Genomic DNA, 12,735 nt, shown 5'->3' on the forward strand with positions numbered 1-12,735 from the left:
CACCACTGTGCCACCCGGGTCTGTCTGCGTAGCAGTACCTGAGATTGTGGAGAAAAAGAGACATTTGGCTGGGTTACTCGGGTAACGGGTTTGTTTACAGCCATTTCATTTGAGCGCCTCGTGTAATAATACTCTCTTGAACAAAGTGCTCAGTACAGGCTCCTTTCTGACTGATCTGTTGTCCTCTCACATCCATCCCACCCACTGGCAAGAAGAACTCAGTGGGGACATTTTCAGTCGCCTAGCTTTTCAAATCAAGGGGCACAATGAATAGACTGGCACAGGGAATATATGGGCTTTCTTTTTTTAGGAGTTTGACGAGAAGTTAAGTATTTTCTCTTGGCTATATAAGCATGCAAGCTCCTTTCCAATGTCGAGGATCTTTGTTGGTCAAACAAGCTCAAAGCACGGCCTTGTACGCATGCAGAGATAACAGTCTGGTAGTTGGAGGAGAGTACTTCGTCAGCAGCGACTGACCTGTTTGGTGTGAAAGGAGAGGGCCAGAGAACAATCGGGCCTTTGTGATAAAATGCTGAGTGCCATAAGAACCATCTCATGTGAGTCAACTCCTGAGGACTTGGAAGTGACCTGTGTGTGCGTGCATGACGAGAAAGGAGGTGAGGTGCTGGCGAAACTAGGACCAAGTCAGAGAGGGAGGGAGACCTGCAAGTTATATTGTCGGCAGGAATGCCAATATCTTAAAACAGAGTAAACCGAAAAGGGAAATGCACAAGAGAAAAGATCGGGTTTTACAGCGTCCGCCACAAGACGATGAAGTGGTACAAGACTTTTTTTTATCACTTTGTGGACATCGCTTCTGTGAACAGCTACCTGTTGCACAAGGAGCTGTTCAAGTTGAGGCAGGACTCCAGCCAGACGAAGCCCTTCACCCACAAGGCCTTCAGGGAGCAGTTGGCTATGGAATTGCTGGAGTTTGCAGGCGGCTTAGCAGTCACCACGCCCCCACCTGCATCCTCCACCATTTGCATGCCCGTGTTTTATGAGAACGAGGGAACAAGGGTCAGGAAATTTTGTAAGAGATGCCACGATGCAGGAATGCCGAGGGTAAAGACATCCAGTTATTGCTCAAGGTGTAATGTTCCCCTCTGCCTCAACCCCAAAAATAACTGCTTCCAGCTGTGGCACACTGGACAATGACATTCTGATGAGAGTTTTTCCTGAGAGTTTTTATGTAACGGCATAACGGAGAATTTTGGTTTTTATTTTTGTATTGGTTTTACCTGTGTTTTTACGGTTTTGTTTTTTACAGTTTGCTCAAATAAAATCCGTTTCATTTGGATTCATCATTCAGTTGATTTGTGGGGGGTTTTTTAATGGGAAAATATAGATGTCTGGTTGAATTTTCCAAAAAAAAAAAAAAGCCAAAAGCTGCTGGATTTGGATGTACATCATAAGTAATATACAAGTGAAATATGTAGTTTGATACATGAGAAAATTCAAATGGCACACGTGGTGCCCAAATGTGCCCAAATGCACATTTTGATAACCTCGCCTAAACTCTCTGGACTAAAACATCTCTAATTTTGTTCTGCTTCACTTAATCAAAGTAAAGACTTTGCAGAGAGATTGTTCACATGTTGTGCAATGATTTGGGAGAGTTGTTAGGCTTTCAGCTGCATTATTTCAAATAAATAATATCAATAAAAGTGGGGTTTTCTTTAGGCGAACCTAACATTTTCAATTTGACCTGTGTGCCATCTTCATTTACTATTAACCAGTAACATATACACAGATATTTACACATCTGAACAAATCTGACAAGTGTTCCCCTTTTATTATAGCATCAATTATTAAAATAGACCTTGTAGTTGCAGAATTAGTCTTTTTAGTATGGGTATGCAATTTATTTTCGAGCAAATGCCAAAAATAGGCTTAGGGCCTAACAGGTAGGGTTGCTCAGTGCTGACATTAATGTCCTTCCTGCCACATCTGAAGTCGCTCTGATTGGGATGCATGCTGTTTTCCGTCGGCGCTGATGAGATGGGTTTAAATGTCAGGGAGTTGGAGCGGCGCACAGCAAATTGATGAACTGGGTAAATGTCACATCGTAGCCGAGGTGAACGGATGGTGATGATGTCAATGTGTATGTCTTTTCCATCCAATTGTTTTATATCGCTTCTTTTTGGTATCGCACCACAAAGCCAGATTTCCTTTTTTCTCAATCAAAATATTTAGCAGGTAAACTGGAAAGAGGGATTAAAGCAGGGGTCTCAGTCTGCATGTGACTTCCTCGTTTGCAAATTGGGGCTCCGACTGTTTGTGGTTTGTCATCAGCGGTTGGTTTGCTGAAGTCAATTGTTAAAGGTCATAGGAGCTTGGCAGTAACTAAGCAAGAAGACTTGTGTGCCTGTCTGTGTGCGTTTGTTCTGTAGCTGGACAACACAACACAAGAAAGAAGAAAATGTGTGCTGCAGTTGATATTGCGTTAGCGACTGCAATCGGTGTGTATTCTGCATCTATACTAAAGCAGAAGATCTTAATTCTTGTTCTTGCTGTATGGAAACATCCAGTTTATACAGCCTCCCCCACACACCACTGCTGCAGCAGCCAAAGCTCCATTACCGCGTGATTCTCAGGCTGCTCTCCCACAACTAATACCCATCTGACCACATCCACAAGGGTTTCGCTGGATTATAAAATCCATCTAAGACATGATCTACCACTTAGCTGAAAGTCCGCTGTCATCCAGCTAATAATGGGTTTTTGAGTGGTGATTTGGGGAAAAGAAAGTGTATTCTTACTATCACTATTTGAGTGGTAGCATAATGGTAAACCATTTTAACTTACTCTTAAAGAAGTGTTGTTTTTCAGCATGAAGGAAGTGGTTATTCATTTAATGGATATATTACGCAGTTAGTGTGCTATATACATACACATTTAAATATATTAGATATTTTTTGGGTAAATAATCCTCTAGCAGTATTTGGCCTGTTTGTTGTACCTGGAGGGGTTTTCAAAACCTGCACAGACACCAGGTTTTATGATTTGCTGGCCAGGGATGAGAGGCTAACTGGACTGTTTCAGGGAGAGGGAGAGAGTGATAGAGAGGGAGACAGGGGGGGAGAGAGAGAGGGAGAGGGAGAGAGAGAAGCCATCTGCGTGTTCTGCTGCACTGGATGCAGTCTCCATGGCAACATGGTGCTCCCGCAGTAAAAGATGGTCTGGTCCCCGCCCCCTTGCACATGCACATAAGCACACTTGCAAGGAGGACGGTGCTCATGCTGTCCACACACACACACACACACACACACACACACACACACACAGATATTACAAATTCCACTGTCACACTTTTCCTGTCCATACACTTGACTGTTACGTCCTCTCTTTACCACTGTGTTTTCTCCACTGTCCCACGCTCTAAATGACAGACGGAAACTTTACTACATGGTTTGTTGTCCTTGAGAAGAACCTGAACCCTCCATTGGCTGTTGCATCTCCATTTTAAGCTGAGCTCCACCTTTATCTTCACAATTGTTTGCATTCACAACAGGATTCAGTAATTGATCTCCCTTTCCTCTGATCCGCTACCCTCCACCTGCACTATGTGTGTGCGAGGGAAAGAGGAAGAGTGATAGACTTGGTTGCCTTTTCTGTTTATAACACTGACTGACTCCCATTTTCGCTTATCAGGCATCAGCAATTTTCAGTTTGATATTTTGGACTTTATTCTCTTTACACATAATCAAAAAGAGAGAGAGAGCGAGAGAGTCAGGAGAGGTAAAGGAGAGTGCGGACAGGAATAAAAAAGATGATGCTCCATCTCTTTGTTGCTATCTCTCCTTCACTCTGCTCATCTCCTACACTATTGGTCAATCCAACCCCCTCCCATTTCTACTCCAGCCAGTCAGCTCATACAATCTCTCTCTATCTCTTGCCTCCTAAGAGTCTCTCTCTCTCTCTCTCTCTCTCTCTCTCTCTCTCTCTCTCTCTCTCTCTCTCTCTCTCTCTCTCTCTCTCTCTCTCGTTCTCTCTGTCTCTGCCCCTCAGTCGTTTTCCCTCCTGCTAGCACACACATACATGCGTTAAAGCCAGTTCTTGATCCCACTCATACACACACACACACGTTCCTGCCTCCCTCAGTAGACTCTCTGTGTGAAGTGCCTTTTTGGGCGATGTTGGATGTTGTGGAAGGATATCGCTCCCTTTGGAGGAGAGCGTGCTGAAACTTCCTTGTACCTCTCCTTCATCCGTCACGAACCTGCTGTAAGTAATCTCTCTCTCTCTCTGCCACTCGCTCTTTCGTGCCATCCTGACTGTGTGCCAGCGCTCATTCCTTCACCCTCCACTATTTCCATCTCGCACCCTTCTCCCCTTGGCAGAGGGTGCGAGCCTTTCCTCCTCTCGCGCCTCCCTCTCTCCACTCCATGCCTGTCTCCTGTTTCCCCTCCCTCCCACTGGTGGACGCATACACCCAGTGTTGTCTGTATGCAAGCCAATGCCGCAGGCCATTTGCTGGCCTATGATGGGTTTGTGCTGTGCAGCATAACCTGAGAATATGTCCTGTCTGTGTGTGCGAGATACCCTCTGTGAGGCTGAACTGACTGGGATTAGAAATGATTGGCGAGACAGGCTGCAGTTAGACAGGCTGGGGGACACTCAAAGTAGTTATTGTTGGCTTCGTGCTGCATTAAAAAAGTTTGTACTGCTTGCATTGAGCATGAAAAAACTGGGGTGAGAGCTTGTTTTATTGAATCAATGAAACAAAAATCTTTCAGAGAGCACAATTGCTTCGTGCAACTTGGTATAATTCACAATGCTATTCCACACAATGCAATTTCTACAACCTGTCAGTCCCAGACAAACCTTTCAGAACTCTGTGGATAGTATCAAGAATCGATTGACATCACGCATAAAGCAAGACTGTTTTTACCTGGTAAAGTTTGCCATTACTCAGTTATATTGGTTTCAGGAGGTTTAAACCTCATCTTTCACCAGCTCTACACTTTGGTCCCATGCTGTAATCTAAAGATACAGTTGATGGTGTTGTGTGCAGAACCTTACTTTGTCCCCGAAGCATTATAATTTGATGATGATTTGAATACAACTCCAACAAGACTGGACACCGAGGTCATCAGGAGATGACTACAACATGACTACTTTAAAAAAAGGTTGAAACAGTGATCCAGGGGCACTTCCTGTTGCTGTGGGGGGAGACGGAGAATGGAATGTCCAGCTGGTATGGGAGGAATGTCACTAGAGCTGCATGGGAGGGGTGAGAGTCATGAGCGAGGAGAGCTGTAAACTTCACCACGCACTGAATGATGAACTGAATGGCCGCCAATACTGTAACTACTGGATTTTCGGCCCCGTTTGTGTCATAACTGCCATAGGTGTTGATGCAGTGGCTGCCAGAGAGCTGTCGATGTGCTCGCATTATCAGCTCACTTGATGCACATGCTGAAGTCCAAAACAACTGGTGCAGCAATCGATAAAAGTGGAGATGTGGAGCCAATTTTGTGTGCACTTATGTTTACCCTTGCATCTGTGATGATGCAAGGGTAAACAAGGGTGTGTGTGTGTTGGTACACACACACACACACACACACAAGGGAGAGATAAGAGACAACCTTACAGTGGCATCTAGCACCGTGACAAATTATGTGACACCAGCAGTAATAAACCTTTTAGTCTTGACAGTTGTCAGTTGTCACAACGGTGTGTGTGTGTGTGTGTGTGTGTGTGTGTGTGTGTGTGTGTGTGTGTGTGTGTGTGTGTGTATGTGAGTGAGAAGGTGTGCTTCTCTCTTCGTCCTCCTTGCAGACTTAATCAGCTCTAAGGTGATTTTGTTGCCATGGGTAACAGCAACATAATTCCTCCTCCACTCTGCAAAGTCACGCCGGTGTCTACATTTATGTCAATGTTTTATTTTTAAAATGTTTTTATTATACAGCTTTGATATGAGCCCATTAGAGAGGGGATAAGGCTCTTCATGGCAAACAGCATCAAACAAGTCCAGTTCAAACTGATGAATTCAAAGTTTTAACTTTGTGAAGTGAAGTCTTAAAGCTACAGGAGTTCCTCTGAGAGATGAAACAGCTGTAAGAGTCTGCTCAGGGTCATGTGTTATTACCCTCTGCTGTGAAAGCTGGGATGGCTAATATAGCTTCAATTACTTTTCATTTTATTAAAATTTTTTATTGATTTTACAAAACTAAACTTTTCCAACGGCATGCTAGACTTATCCTTCACATGTTTGTTAGTTTATCTGCAGATGTGAAACTCAGAAGTGGCCAGTAATAAGATCATTGTGGTTGGGTTAACCTCTTATTTGTTCAATGTTCAGTTTCAAATTGATCCATTTCTATGTGCATTGTATTTAATGTCTTAGGCTTCAGTACATACACAGTTTAAACGTTATGCACTTCATGGGAAGCTTTATGTGCAATTTATGCTGCACTTGGAAGCACAAACGTTTTTCCCCCTCTGTAACAAAGACAACATGATGTTTAAGTTGAAGATTTAAACTTCATTGGCAGGCCGATCAAAGCAGATTCTGCAGATACAGCTGTTGTCTGACAGCAGCAGCACTCGTGAAGTCTTTATGAAATTAGTGGGTCTGAATATGTTTAGATGTTGGCACATGTATGGTATTTATATGTGGAATAACAATTCAATTCAATTCAATTTATTTTTGTACAGCCCAAAATCACAAATTACAAATTAGCCTCAGAGGGCTTTACAATATGTACACATTTGACATCCTCTTGTCCCGGAACCCTCAATGTGAGTGCATGTTTCTGCTTTGGCTGTTGGCTGTGGTCCACACTATATTTAACTTTATATTTATTTTGCATTGTGAAGGGAGAGCAATGTGGTGAAAGCTTAGTGACTGAGGCGAGAGATGCAGTCATGTCATGTTGGATATATTTAGACGGATCCCTCAGGGAGGCTCAGTAATAGCACTGGCCATATTGTGCCATTTCTTCAGCATTTCATATAACATTGGGAATAAAATACTCCTGTTTTACCCATTATTTTCCATTTTAATTCAGTTCAACATTTTGTGAGAGAGAAATTGCTTTGGAGACTGCAGTTACAAAATCAATACACAAAAAAAGTTCCAGGTATACGGCATGGTTTACCTATTTTAACCATCTATGCCACTGCGCCCCTCGCATGCAATTCTCATAGTGTTTCATTCTATTCCAATTAGCAGGAAACAGGAAAGCATTTGTGGTCATTTGGAAACGGCATATTCCTTGATCAGGGAAGCAGCTGCCTGTTCTCCATCTATGTTTGCAATTGTAGTAGTAATACAGAGATTTGTGTATTGCTTCATTCATTATAAGCTATGATCTAAAGGTCCAAAAAAAAGAAGATATTCAGCATTATATAACACCAGCATTTCTCTCTCTGTGACAGTGGAGAGGTGAGGCTATTGTTCTAAATAAACACAACTAAAGGATGGATTAGTTCCACTCACTGATCTCTTGTACTATTAATGTTCCTGTGTTCACTGTCTTGATGGGAATCCATGATTCACTCATGTGTTGGATCATTACTTCTTGAAGGACATACACTCTCCCTGAGATGTACGCACGTCAAGCGGGCCTGTTTAGATGTCAGCCTTTGTACGGAATGTTTCTGTTTGAGTGAAAAAGTGATCACCGCAAATCTGAGTTCTCCGTACTACGACTCATTCCTAAGAATGGAAGTGAGAGAACCAAGGCTGTGATGATGTGGCTGTAAAACAAATAGCTTCGTGGTGGCAGTTAAACTGCTGTGACTGAAAATGAATCCCGTCACCACGCTGTAAGTGCAGTTAGCCAACAGAAAATTCTCTAAGAATATCTCTGTGTGGGGGAATCCTGATTTGTTTCCCCTTTGTTCACGATTTGTTCCATAGACGTGCATCTGTGGTAATGATGTGCAGCTAGAGTCGGTAGACCTGTGTGCGTCTGTGTCTGTTCACATGTGTTGATATGCTGATACAGGCGGTCCCTGTGACACATTCCTGCCCAGCTTGGCTCAGATCAGGCAAGCTGATAATTTTAGCACTTATGTCAGTCAGTCAGTCCCGCTGTGTATGGACAGCCAAGAGTAGGTACCACTCTTCGACATTAGTCATCCACTACATCACCCTTGCCAGAGGGACTATACATGATGAATGTGTGTGTTGCAACGTGCTAGTCAGCAGACAGGCCTCTCTGTTTTTATGCCCTGCCATCGTAGCAGCGAGCTGGTGTTTCAAGCAGACAAGATGAGCAGCGCTGAATTAGGCATCACACATGTGTGGTCAGTATGTGATTATGTTTTTATAGAAGCAGCACTTCAATAAAATTCAATCCAACACAACACAGTAGTGCGAAAACACTTCCTTTGTGGTCATTTTAAAGCCTTGTCCGACTGGATTGCATTATATTGGAAGGTGTTTCTGTTATTTTGTCCACCAGGAGTGTGGTTAGGCCACATTCTTAGTTTTCCTGGTTCATGTGCAGAGGTTGACAAACGTGCAAATCCTAAATCCTCTGACCTATCAGCGTGACGAAAAAATGATGGAATTTCTAATCCCCTTTACTGAATAAATACATTTCCACCCTGTTAGGAAAGCCATAATATCAAAGCCATAATAAACATTTATTATTCAATGACAGGGTTTTGACATGATGTCCGTTCACAATGTGATGTGTGTTCTGGATATTTGGCTCTTGCATAAACCACATTTTTTACCTCTTTTTTTCCCGATGATGACAAACATCTAAACTTCCCACACACCTGGATAAATAAACACTCGTGTTAAACTACTTGTCACATCATTGTGGTCTGGATTCGGTTTTGCATTGTGACACGGACCTCGCTGTTTATATATGTTTAGCTCAGGGCGTCTATTCCCTCAGTTATTTAAAGAAACAAATTATTTCAGGATCATCTCCTCTACCCTGTGGCACATGCTCCTATTTCACTGAGATATTTCTCTCTGCTTGGAGAGCGTTCGCTAAGATAAGAAAGCCGGTGAAGAAATGCATTTCACACTGAGACATTTGAAGATACACAAAATGTGGATTATAAAGTGTTTATTTCTTATGCTTATACTGTTTATTTTACAGGCTTATAACTATATATTCTGTTGATTTTCACTGTAAAACACATGCAAGAACTAGAAAGTTCTCCGCCAGGTGTACCTGCAACGACCACTGCTGTATAGTGTGATTTAATAAAATTATGAATTAAGCTCAAAATTGTCAAACACCCCCATCTAGACACCAAGACAAGAACAAAAAACGATTGTCGATTCATGCATGTAATCAGTCTTCATATAATACACTTCATACACACAAAAAGCAGCGCTGCATGTCACAATAATATTATTATAATAATAATCTCATCTCATCTGTGAGATGTGAAGGAATCGACATCTTCCTGTGCTGCTCATGTATCAGTTTCTCGAGGCTCAAAGCGGAGATGAGCTGCTGTTTGTGATGTCTGCCTTGATGTTGTTTGAGTCAAGAATCTCTTGATGAAGTTCTGTTTGCAACAGACGGAATATGATGGGAGATAAAAACGGTTTCATGACTGCAGTGGTCACATATTGAGGTTTATTTCAGATGTGTAAGGACTTGAAATATAAGTATTTGACTCACTTATTCCTGACTTTATTTCTAGACAGTTCTAGCTTTTAGCATCTTTACACAACTACAAGCAGTGTCTGACGTGAAAAAGGATGTAACCAAGAGGAGGCTAACATTTTCCCTCGGCCGGTCTGTTCTGTATTCATATAAATTAAAGGATAATTGTGTGAAGTGGAGCAATCAACACGCAATTTACACTCGCACACCTGCTTTCCCTGAGGCCAGCTGTGGTGTAAAGACAGCTGGGTCGCTGAAAGGAAGCTGGCAATAACAAGACAGATTCTTACAATAGTGTTTACATATTCTCTCAAATGTCTAGAGACTGTGTGTGTATGATACATTTAAGCATTTGCATATTTATCAACTTTTTATCTTGTTTTTCAAGACAAGGCTGGCAACCAATCAAAAAACACAAAAACCCCAAGGATATGATGGCAATGCTTTGAGATGTTAATGCAATAGTTAGCATACATGAATGCCATTGTGCACAAATACAAATACATGTGTCCAATACATGTAATGCACATTTTACATATCTGAGATTTCAGACATGTAAAATGTATTACATGTATTGGACAGAAATAGAAGAAGGCCCATGCAAATGATCAGTATGTGAATCCGTCTGGAGTGTTTCTGAGTCATTACTCTGCTGGTCATCTGAGGATCCCTTGGCTTTTTCGCAGTGTGTGTGTGCAGTGCAGACCACGTGCCTGCCAGTGGTGTGAGGGGGATAAGAACTGATAGCGCTATATATAGATGTATATGTATGTGGAGGCTTAAGACTGAACTGTGCAGCAGAATGGAGGCTTGCCGAGCATACTAGCGAGGGTTACACCGGCTGGTCCATGCACACCATCTATTATCTCTGGGTGTGTATTCTATCTTTGTGAGGAGCAAATTAAGCTTTAAACCCTCAGAGTGAGGTGTGTGTGTGTGTTTTTTTGTATGTTATTGGTGTAACTTGAGCAGCTATAAAGGAAAGTGGGTTGAAGATCGTAACAGCTGACTGTGTGTGTGTGTGTGTGTGTGTGTGTGCGCGCGTGTGTGTGTGTGTGTAAAGGATGGTGTCAGGCCCGAAGCTATCAGACTCCAACACCATCATGGTTGCCCTGAGGTATCAGGATTGTTCTCTGTTACACAAGAGCCCTCTCGTTATTCGTTATAGTGTGTGAATGTACTGTGTGTACTGTAATTGTGTGTCCCTTCTACCTTCATTTTCATCTAGTTCTTGAGTCCTCCACATCTTCTGAGTTAACTTTCGCGAAACATCCCAATCGCTTTGGAACGCAGCAGCAGGCAGGAGGATACTGCAGGACACTGTGTAGGGAGAGCATGTAAAACCCGACATCAAACAAGAAATAACTTTGCATCATGTGTGCAGCACCCTGATGTGGGCACGCTGTTGGCTGCAAGCAAGCACAGCAGCACGCTTAACCCCATTTACTCACTCTCACAGAACCTGTCTTGTCACGTTGTCTGTTGTGTAATGTGTAAAATGTAACAAAAGAATGACATACGTTGTTGAAGATAGGTGGTTCTATGAAAATACAATTCTTTGTTGACAGCCTGACGTGAGTGTGGATTTTGTTGTTGGTGAACATCACGATCATTACTTTTATTGTTCCGCCTCTTTCTGACCCCCGGGCAGAACGGTTTCTTTTGGTTGATGATATTGCATAAGGCAAAGCGTGCCGTTCTATCTTTTAGCTCAAACGAAGATTTGTCTCAAAACATTCTGGGCTTTCTGCTGAAACAACCTTTTTTAGTTTGTAGCCAAATTCTGAAAAAAATGTTTTGATGACCTGTAGTCTTACAGTACTCGCTAGCTTCAGGATACTCAGTGTGGGTGACACTGGTGGTTCACCTTCCTCTCGTTTCATAACTGCAGCCGGAGTCGTACATTCTGATAAAACTGTCGTTTCAGCAGAAAGCACAGCGTTAAACCACTAATGCAGTGGAGCGCTCACTGCAGGGATGACAACAGTGCTGCATCTGGTTATATTAGTCGTGTCAGACACTCTCTTTCTAATTACTTATTCTGGAGCATGAAAACAAGACATCCAATGAGATTCTTCTATCCAGCTGCAATATGTTTGTGGGTCTTGTTTTGGTTTGGAAAGAATCATCAGATCTTGTAACTACTATTAAGTGAAGCAAGCAGTGCAGCAATATAAAAATAATATATATATGTGTGAACCTGCGCCACTGATCATTCTCTGAATGGTATTTTCATCCTCTTATCCTCGGCTTCCTGTTAGACCTGTTAGAACAGCAGTCTGGCCTCTGAGTTTAGGACATGGGATTTTCAGAAAGGTGGGTGTGGAGGAAGCAGAGCCGGAAGCGAGGGCGGAGAGATGACTGCACCCAATCCGCACAGATTAACTGTGGAATGATGTTTTTGTCAGAGAATCGTTACCTCTTGCACCAGATTAAACTCTGACCACCTCACAAGGACGGGGCGTTCAAGGGATTGGTTGCAAAACTTTCCTGTGACAAGATATTCTACTTGAAATTCAAAGTGATAATCCCCTTTTCTGTATTAAGGGTATTTTCTTAATTCCTGCACATGTGTAATTTGATATTATAATGCTCGGGGGAGAGGCATGTGTTCCAAATTCTCACTTTAAGTGTTTTTTTAAAGGTGACATCATGAATTATGTAACTGTGTGTGTGTGTGTGTGTGTGTGTGTGTGTGTGTGTGTGTGTGTGCGCGTGCGTGCGTGCGTGTGTGTGTGCGTGTGTGTACTTTTCTGGCTGAGCAATGACGTATTTCTTCATAACTTTAACTGGAGGCCAAATGATCTTAATGTTTAGAAGATCGTCAGCTGCCGTTTCAGTTTGTTAGGAGCAAGCTGCATTCAAGAACCGACCCTGTTCCTGTGTGCAATCATCACAGCTATGAGTGTGCACATTTCACAAATGAAATAAGTATGCAGCAGATTAAGACTTTATATGCAATTTGATCCTGGATTCAAGTTTGTTGTCTGTTTAGTCTCAACAGTTGGTCTTTTCCTATTTGTGTCCGTTTCAATCGTCGCCTCTCACTCCCTCTGGCCAGCACGAATTGTTGGCCTATGACGCAATCCCTTATCCCTGCTAGTTTAAGTTCCCCAGCCAATCAGAGCGCGGCAGTCGGATACCC

The sequence above is a fragment of the Melanostigma gelatinosum genome, assembly GCF_949748355.1.
Source record: "Melanostigma gelatinosum genome assembly, chromosome: 14".
NCBI lineage: Eukaryota > Metazoa > Chordata > Actinopteri > Perciformes > Zoarcidae > Melanostigma > Melanostigma gelatinosum.